This window comes from Myzus persicae, unplaced genomic scaffold, assembly GCF_001856785.1.
Source record: "Myzus persicae strain clone G006 unplaced genomic scaffold, MPER_G0061.0, whole genome shotgun sequence".
NCBI classification, from domain to species: domain Eukaryota; kingdom Metazoa; phylum Arthropoda; class Insecta; order Hemiptera; family Aphididae; genus Myzus; species Myzus persicae.
This window is the reverse complement of record NW_019104334.1, coordinates 2,875-12,926: the sequence shown is the minus strand read 5'-3', so window position 1 is coordinate 12,926 and position 10,052 is coordinate 2,875. Positions and strand designations below refer to the sequence as shown.

The window sequence follows — 10,052 nt, the reverse complement described above, 5'->3', positions numbered from 1 at the left end:
CCTATTCACTTTTTTAAAATATACTTGAAATTATATATTTAGTATGAGTAAATTTGTAGTAAGTATGTTGCGTTTTTTACGTTTTAACTTAAGGTTAGGTAGCTACTTCCTCAAACATTCACTACCAATACTCTATTATCCTCATAATATATTCTAATAAATGTTAAATAAAAAAAATTTAATTATAAATAAAATATTTAAGTACCTAACCTAGTCTTTTTTATGTAATTGTCGAACTGTAGTAATTTATGCTGATGGTTCTAAAATAAAATAAAAAATAAATAAAAAAAACCTAGTCTTTGGAAACATTCATTGAGCACCTATTGAAAATAATGATTTAAATAACAGTAGATTGTTTCAAGTTTCGACAAATAATATTTTTTGAATTAATAGAATACCAAAAATCGTTTTTATGCGAATAATTTAAAATCTCTTCAAAATTTACTCATATATTTATTTATTTATTTATTTATTTATTTATTTTATCGACGCCTCAGGGGCATAAGTATAGTACAGATTATAATTATGGATTATACATAATATAACAAGGTAAGAAAAAAAGAACATTGGTGCATGAGTAAAGAATAAATTAATGAAAATATTAACAAGTACAATTTTTAAGTTTAAGAATTAATGATGGCAAAGAATCATTAAAAATATCAATATTTGACATACTATTAATAGATCGACAAGCACGATCAAGAGGGGCTGCGTACCCATAGTTAGTGGTGTGAAAATTCGTTTTAAAAGTTTGGGGATTTCTGGAATAAAAAGAAGGAACTGCTAAAGATAATTTAGCAAGTAAATCAGGAGCATCAATATCATTGTTCAATAATTTGTAAATAAAGGTAACATCAAATTCAACACGTCTATCAGTTAGAGATTTAAAAGTATACGGGTTAATCCCGCACCGAAAAGTGCTCATTTTTATAAATTTATTTTGTACTTTATTTATACGATTAATATGTAATTGTTGATGGGGTGACCAAATAATAGCAGCGTATTCAAGAATTGAACGGACTAGTGACATATATAGAGTATTCAATGCGTTAATATTAGAGAAACCGATGGTGTTACGATTTAAAAACCCAAGTATTTTATTGGACTTATTACAAATGTAATTAATGTGGTCATTAAACGAAAGGTCGGAAGAGAAAATAACACCTAGATCTTTTATAGTGGATACTGGGACAAGGTGATTCGAATTAATAGAATATTGGAAGTTGATATACGAGCGAGTACGAAAAAATGATATATAATTACATTTGTTAATGTTTATTGATAAACCATTATCAGTGCACCATTTATAAAATTTAACTAAGCAACTTTGTAAATCTAAGCAACTAGATGTGTTGTTAATAACATTAAAAATTTTCAAGTCATCAGCAAAGAGCAAAAATTTACAGTTAGAAAAGCATTGGGACACATCATTAATAAAAATGTTAAATAACCACGGAGAAAGGTGGGCACCTTGTGGGACACCAGAGGTAACGGAAATGGGAAAAGAAGAATAATTATGAATTTTAACAATTTGGGTGCGGGAGGAGAGGTATGATTTGAACCATGTTAATAATGGATCCGATACACCATACAGTTTTAACTTATTTACTAGGGAAGTATGATTAACGCTATCGAATGCTTTTTTGAGGTCAGTGTATATAACATCAACCTGTAAACCTGATTCAATTGCCTCTAACAGAAAAGAATGAAAGGAGAGAAGGTGTGTTACAGTAGATCGACCAGGTCTAAACCCATGTTGTTCATTAATAAAAATATTTTTGAAATAGTAGTTAATTTTTGTAGCAAGAATTTTATCAAAAAACTTAGGGATTGCAGATAAAATAGAAATAGGTCTATAGTTTTCGACATTAGATCTGTCACCCGATTTAAAAATAGGTTGAATGTAGCTAGATTTCCATAATGTGGGAAAAGAGCTAGAAGATAAAGATAATTTAAATAATGTATAAATGGGTATTGCTAATGAGTAACGGCAATTACGTAATATTATAGGAGGTATCCCGTCAGGACCGTAAGAACACTTAGATTTAAGAAGACTTAAACCTTCAAATATATCACCTAACGTAAATTCAATATTATTAATATTAACAGTATTAAAATTAGGAAGACTATAAGTTATTGGTGTAAGTGGGTTATTATTAGGGCTAAAAACAGAGCTAAAATAGTTTCCAAAAAGATTAGCAATATCTTGGCTTGAATTTGCAGATACTTCGTTGAGAGACATGGATTGAGGGATAGAGTTATCTTGTTTTTTAGAGCGGACAAAATTCCAAAAACGCTTTGGGTTTAATAATAAATCCGATTGTATACGATTAAGATAATTATTATATGCATTATAAGATTCAATTTTGACTTGCTGCCGTAATAGTTTAAAAGTATTGTAATCATTAGGATTATTATATCGTTTGAAAGTTGTATGTGCAATTTTTTTTTTGATAATCAAACATATTAAGTACTTGCTATACCAGGAGGGGAAATTAGTTTTTTTTGGAGTAATTTTAGGAACGAATAATTCAATGAGAGTGTTTAGTGTTGAGTAAAAATTTGAAGTGGCTATATTAATGTCCGTACTGCTTAAAATTTCGTTCCAATTACAAGAATTAAGAGCGTAAGATAATCCACAAAAGTCAGTTCGGTTAAAATCGAAATAACTTGGAGTTGAATTCGATTTACTACAACACGTAGAAATATTAAAGCTAATGTACAGAGCAGGGTGATATAATGTGTCTAAAGGTAAAATAGCTTTATCAGCGTCATTAAGAACACAAACCTTTGGAATGTTGGAAAATATTAAATCAAGTAATGAGCCCGATAAATTATACCATCTATTAAATTGTCGACAGTTGAGATAAGCGAATTCATCGATAACGGTTGCTGCCTGATTGTAAATATTACCGTAGCACTTAACATAATCATTATGAACAACCCAGTTTAACTTAGGAAGGTTAAAATCTCCGCAAATAATAATTTCAAAATCTGGGTGTGAAGAAACAATTAAATTTAAAGCGTTAAAAAAGGTAACGTAACTATCATTATTACTTTTAGGTGGAAAATAAACACCAGCGATAATTAAGTCTTTATTATTAACCCGGACGTGAATAAATAAGTGTTCAAAATTTGGAGTAGAAAGTGGATTTAAACGTTTAGAAAAAAATTTTTTTTTTACACAAATTAAAACTCCGCCTCCAAGGTTAACGCCAGAATTTGTATAGTCACGATCACATCTATAGATCTCATACGAAGAAAAACCAAGTTCAGACGATAAGAAGTTACTATTTAAGCCAGTCTCAACAATTACATAAAAATCCAAATTAAATAACGGTTCATTGATACGTAATAGATCTAACTTTGTACGCATCCCCCTAACATTTTGAAATAAGCCTTCAATATGCTTACATTTAAAATTTGATGACTTATGATTATTATTTATAAAAGTATTATCTGTATGCGTAAAACCTGAGGCAGAATTTAGTTTTTTTGTAGAATAGTTGGAACTCCTTTGATATAGCCGATGTAAATGTTGTTCTCACCATTATTTTTGCGTGTTGAAAGTTGTTCACGTACTTTAATGTAGAAACTTCGTTGTGAAGGGGTCCAATCAACCGTTACATGGATAAATTTTTTGTCAGGTAGATTCCGGAGACGATTTTTTGACTTAAGTATTAACCCAACATCAGATTTTTTTTCACAAGTGATCTTTATCGGTCGAGGTTTTGGTCCAAGTTTACCCAGACGGACTATATGTGAAGTAGCGACAGGGGCATCAATTTTAGTAAGAATGTCATTAACTAATGAGGTGTCATCGGCATCATTATTCGACTCAGGTACGTTAAATAAAATTATATTTTTTTTCACGTGATTGGCGATCATGCAGTTCGTTAAACATATCAGAATAAGAAACGTGGCATTAGAGGTTGGATTAGATTCTAATTTGGCGATTCTTGATTCAAGTAAACATAATTTTTCTTGAAAGCGTGTATTTTCAGCTACAACCCGATCTAATTTATCATTGGTAGAATTTAATAGGTCAAATAGTTTTTCAATTTTAGAGAGTAAATCAAAATTAGAAGGAGAGCAAATACTGCATTTCCAAGTAGAACTGTTTTTAGGAGAGGAACCAACAGTAGTAATGCAATTACTATGAGCTGTATTTTTCTTGCAACCACAACAAGTTAAATAGGTAGTAACACGATTAATAGCTGATGAGCAAATAATGCAAGTGAGAGGCATTTAGAAAAACCGAACTATAACGAACTAGATAACGACGTATCGATAACGGACGTAATCACAACGGGAAAAGACCGAACGTCTTACCTGTACGACGGATAGAACTGTACTAGGTTAGGTTAGGTTAGGTTAGGTTAGATTCCTAAATTACAATACATTTTAAACAGATCGCTTAATTTACATATCTTGTAATTTAATTAGGTACGTTTTTAAAATACACGAACAATAATACATTTAGTTTGTACTCAATAGTTTACTGTTCGCTATGATCTCCGAAACCACTAATAAACTACAAAAAAAAAATATATATTTTCTCCTACAAAATAGCATTAATAGACGGCCTACAAAAATGCCAAAAAACAAACTAATACGCGAGTGACGCAGTGTTGGGACAGCTATAGTCGGGTGAATGAAAAGTGGCCTCTGATGCTTACGTGTGAATTTTTATCATTGTACCGCAAAATTATGGAAAAAAACGCGCGCATTTTAATTATTAATCATAATGCAATTACGCGCTTTACGTGATTCACTTTGAGAACCCGCGGCTTGTCGAAAAAAAACGTTCCTATCATATTGCCAGCGGCCACTTTTCATTCACCCGACTATAGTAAATAATAAATCGCTGACGAGCCGCCGCGGATTGCCTATTATATCGCCGGAGCACACACTACTACTAAATACTTATAAGTTATAACTTATAACAATTAACAACTGACGGACAACGGCTAGGCGTCCGATAAATAAATAATAATTGTGCGAGAGGCGGCTGCATAATGAAGCCGGGCGACAAGAATAAATACGTGTGTGTGTGCGCGCCAGCGGCAACTACACGCAAACCCGACGCGCTTGTTGTCTTCGTCGAAAAACTGCCTTCTTCGTAACTTTGAGGGAATAGAGGAGAATGAGAGTGGACTGTATACAATAGGGTTAAGTATTTAAATTTTGGTAGAATAATAAGATAATTATCAACAACAATGTTTTACAATATATGACAATGTACAGAACAACTTTATTTTTATGTTCTGCAATGGAAATGACTTATCAACTAAGGTTAGTGAGTAAATAATAATGCGCAACCACAGTCCGGTCGGCAGAATATCAATAAATCAATTTAAATAATAAAAAAAATATACGTTTCGCGTGACCCGAATAATAAAACATGATAGAAATAACTAGGTATGACAGCAACTTCGCCGCGCGCATGTTGCTTACGTCATCCGCCAAGGATTGTTATCACTCATTTTTGTTGACATTTAAATTCTATGTTTAAATCACGGTTATCTACACGGATAATCTACACCTAGATAACCGTGGTTTAAAATTTAAATCAACTGTTGAAAATTTTTAATTTCTAAATTAAATTCTATCATGTTTAAGTTCAAAGTTGTAAATTATTAACTTTTAAGTTATATTAAAATTTAGCATTATTATGTAATTCATGTTTAACAATAATAATTCATAATACCCATGGAGTATAATTGAGTACCTATATATTATAATTATTTAATTAATTAATTATTCAGATTGTAGTGTATGGTAAGATCTAAACATTCTAAACTGTGCTGAAGTCAATAAGAAGCTTTAAGATTACATTTTTTTTTGTGTTTTAACTATTTATTATTTACTATTATTGATAATTAGCAATAATCAATAACAAAAAAAGTCACGTGGTAAATTTCTTTATTTTGCTTCGTTTTGTTGTAATAACTTTGTTAGACAATTCGTTATTTAGATTATTCAATCTGATAAACGTCCTTGTCCTCACCAAGCAGTGTAACACTTCATATGGAATATTTATTTTGTTTTTTATTCTTTTTTCAAGTTCATCAGCAACAGTTTTCATTACACCTACAGAAAAGATTTTTGTGAAGTGCATTAGTTATTTTTTTACAATAATAACAATTCAAATAATACCTGGTGATTTATTTAAACTATTACAAGTATGAAAATCTTTAAATATGGTCTCTAAGACTATTGCCGCTTGAATTAATTTTTCTGAAGGTTTTATTAAATATCCTTTATTAATATATTCTGTCCATGTTGAATTTAGGTTTATATCAGGATCGCCTAATTTTTCCCCAAGATCATGGTATTTGTGGATGAATTTTCGAGCTACAGATCCCGTTACATACTCTAGACAGTCATCAATCTGTGGATTATCTTTGGCATGTAACTAAAAAGTAAGAAGATAATATATTATTGATGTTTATTCAAACTCAACATTAGTTAGTTGTTGTCAAACAAAGATTATAACCTCATTTTCAAAATCTTTTAATAACATCATATTGTGTTTGGGTACTTCAATTTTAGACATACTGCCATAATCATTTTCTATGACTGCCAGAGTTGAATCTGTTATATCTTCATTCATACTTAAATGATCATTGTTTAAAATGTTGGCTTGCTGTATAGTTGAAGCTATTAGGCAATTTACTAAACATTCTTCATCTGTATCTTGTGTATTGCGATGTTCTGTAAACACAGCACTGGAGTGTTTGCCTAACAAATACCAGCGTAAACTAAACACAAATCGTAAGTTTCTTTTTAAATATTTCACAATGTTCAGTTATATTCTGTATGATAATTTACATAGAAATAAATATTTATATTACAAAAGCCTACCTATATTTAAATTCCATTGGAGACATATGATTATTTGCCCCAATCATTCCTTTAATATAACTAAAAAAGTTTTCCAATACATCAGAATTTACTTTCCGTGTCATTATATATTTTAAATCTTTGTACTCTATTTTAAGATCCTTTAAAAGATTTCTTAGTGATTCATTTGTCACTAAAACACCTAGATAATATATTATTAAATATGTACATATGATTAAAATGTATTATTAGACATAATTATTTTCTTATTATTTTTAGATTCTAAGCTGAGGGGTGACACTTGACCGCAACCATTATACAGAAAAGAGACTTCCCAGGTTTTATATTATCGTTTTTTTTTTTTTTTTTTGTTATACCTGTTTGAAATGGAAGTCTACGATTAGAGCCATGTACTTTTAAGTCTTTCATCACTGTATCCATTTTATTAAGAATTTGGTTTTGAACATCCAAATCAAGACCATAACTTTTAGTAAATCCATCAATTGGTAACTGGGTGTTTAATAAATCGAACCAATCATTAATCGTTTTAAAAAGATCCACTGCCTAAAATAATTTATTATGTGTGTTTATGATTCCATACAAATTTTTCACAAAAATATTTTATTACCTGTTCCCAATGATTATTTTTGATAATGCTCTTTTCTCCACAGTATTTAATAGCTGTACTCATTGTATTGGAAAATAATTGGGCAGCCAATTTCACGTTTTGTCTCTGTGTGCCCTTACATTTAGATGTTTCTCTGTAATTTTATATGCCAATTTAAAATCTGAGTTTTTTGTTGTACTTAAATATTCTTCAATAATTTGTCTTCCAATATATGTATTATTTGAAAATATAAATCCTCTATCAATAAAATGATTTCTAATCAATTTTAATAGGTGAGGGACATCAGCAAAGACATGTATGTTTTTAAGTGTAACTGGATTTATGAATGAAGGTGATGATGGTGTTATGTTTAATGACTTCCATAAGCCAATATTAGTTGGACCCATGTCGCTGACAAGAGCAACTACTTCAAATCCCACTTCATGAATACAAGCAATAATTTTAAAGAGTATCTCAGTAGTCATAGGTGTGTCAAAGTCATAAAACAATGGTTGCTTCCAGTTACTTAAAAGTCCTATAAAACATGAAAGAAATATGTATCACATACCATATTAACATTTTTGCTAAACTGCTGACTAACCTCTTGCCATCACTACTTGTACACATTTATGCGGTCCAATAATCTGATCTTTGCCTTTATCATAACATATCTTGCGTGATATATACGTCTCATCAAAAGAGATTATATTTATTTTGTCATTACGTGACATAGACTCTCCTATAACACATTATAAAATATGTTTTTAAGTTATTAATTTTAATTGTATACTTGTATACTATATTACTAACCTTTAGCTTTTAACAGTGACAAAACTTGGTGCAATATACCTTGGTCTACTGAAAATTTACAAGCCCATGATCTCAATGTCGATAAAGCTGAGAAAATTATTAAATAATAATTGAAATTGTAAAGTATGTTTGTATATTTATTTAAGTTAATTTAAACATAGATACCTGGTAAAGGATATTTCTTTTTTTCCCTTAAATATCTATACCCTTTAGGGGATATGCTTCTTAAGCTAATTGCCGATGATATATCTTCATCAGACCATTTATATGCTTTTTTTTTATTTAAAATCAACTTAATTTGAGTTGCTGTAAAGATCCCGGAAAGTTTTTGTTGAAATTTTATGTTAAAAAGCTGTTCTTCCATATTTTTATTTTTTTTAAAGTTAATTATTTGCTGTTGTTGGTAACTGTTAATATTTTTAAATGTATTACATTTATCCTCTAATTCCTTAATTTTACTCTGTGCTTCTTTCAATAACTTTTGTAATCTATGCAATTCAGTTACAATTTGTTTTTAATATAATATGTTTTATAATTAATGTTATTAATTAAATACCTGTCAATCTCATTTTGATAATAATCATCTGTTTGTGACGTTTGTGCACTACAAGATGAATTATGTACTGTTACACATTCATCTAGAGATACAATTATTTCTTCAGTTTCCATGTCAGTAACGTAACTGCTTTAATAACAAATTATATTTTATAAAATATATTGTTTTTTGAAGTAATTAATATACGTTTTGTAAATTTGCAGTTCGGTTATAATTTTATGTTTATATTATATATGTTTTATTAATAATGTCATTAGTTAAATACCTGTCAATCTCATTTTGATATTGATCATTTGTTTCTATACCACTGGACAAATTATGTGCTGTAACATGTTTTTCTGTTGTACATTCTTCCCGAGATACAACAATTTTTCCAGTTTCCATGTCAGTAACATAACTGCTTTAATAACAGATTATAATATGTAAAATCTAATCATTTTTTGAAATAATGTATATATTTATACAATTAAACTACTTTAAACGGACCTAATAGATTGATTAAAAATATTATCAGAATTATCCTCTAGATTCAAATTAGAATGGTGACAATTAAGTGTTGGAATAGCATCTAGTTTCAATTTTCTCTTATGTCTTGGGGAATAGTTCAGTAACGTTTCAATCAATGGTTTACAATATGCATCATCATCAAAATGTAAAGAACATATATAAGCTGAAAGAAAAACTAACTTTAAAGAAACCATATAAATTATTAAAGAAAATACAAATGCTCGAGTATTTATTTAAGTATATATCAAAAGTTTGCTTTAAAACATACCATTTTTTACTTTTAAATTAGGATTACCAGTTGCATCAAGCCATTTTTTTTGATATTGTGTATCTTGTGGGAAGCGATGAAAACGAATATGGCTACGGTCAACATTTCTTAATTCCTTACGCTTACTTCCACTAGAACACCCTTTCACTGAACACCAAGACATAATATGCGTTGGTACGCAGTATAAGACGTATACTTTTATAATATAGTTGTAACATGTATTATGAAATATAACTTTTATTCCATAAAAGTATTACACAGTATACTACCACTATTAATATTAATAATATTTCTTAAGCCTATTTATTTTTAGATATTTTAATTTCAGTATAGGTAATATTAACATAATCATGTTTACCAAAATACAAAATCTAAAATAATTTAAGATTGTTAAGCTACACAATATGTAAGGTATATAGAGTTCTTCATTTTGAGTAATATGTATATTGAAATTTATT

At 29.3% G+C, this 10,052-nt stretch overlaps 1 long non-coding RNA gene across 3 annotated transcripts; it reads left to right on the top strand.

The window, feature by feature from the left end:
* The first annotated feature begins 5,877 nt into the window (after positions 1 to 5,877).
* Positions 5,878 to 8,362, top strand: LOC111041288. Of its 3 annotated transcripts, none has more exons than XR_002605300.1 (4): positions 5,878 to 5,915; positions 6,068 to 6,185; positions 6,296 to 6,425; positions 7,126 to 7,240. It is a non-coding gene; the product is annotated as an uncharacterized LOC111041288 (long non-coding RNA). The 3 variants fall into 3 exon arrangements; XR_002605301.1 differs by lacking the exon at positions 5,878 to 5,915 and adding an exon at positions 8,280 to 8,362 and having other exon boundaries at positions 6,003 to 6,185; positions 7,126 to 7,184; XR_002605299.1 differs by lacking the exon at positions 5,878 to 5,915 and having other exon boundaries at positions 6,003 to 6,185; positions 7,126 to 7,298.
* The last annotated feature ends 1,690 nt before the right edge of the window (positions 8,363 to 10,052 follow it).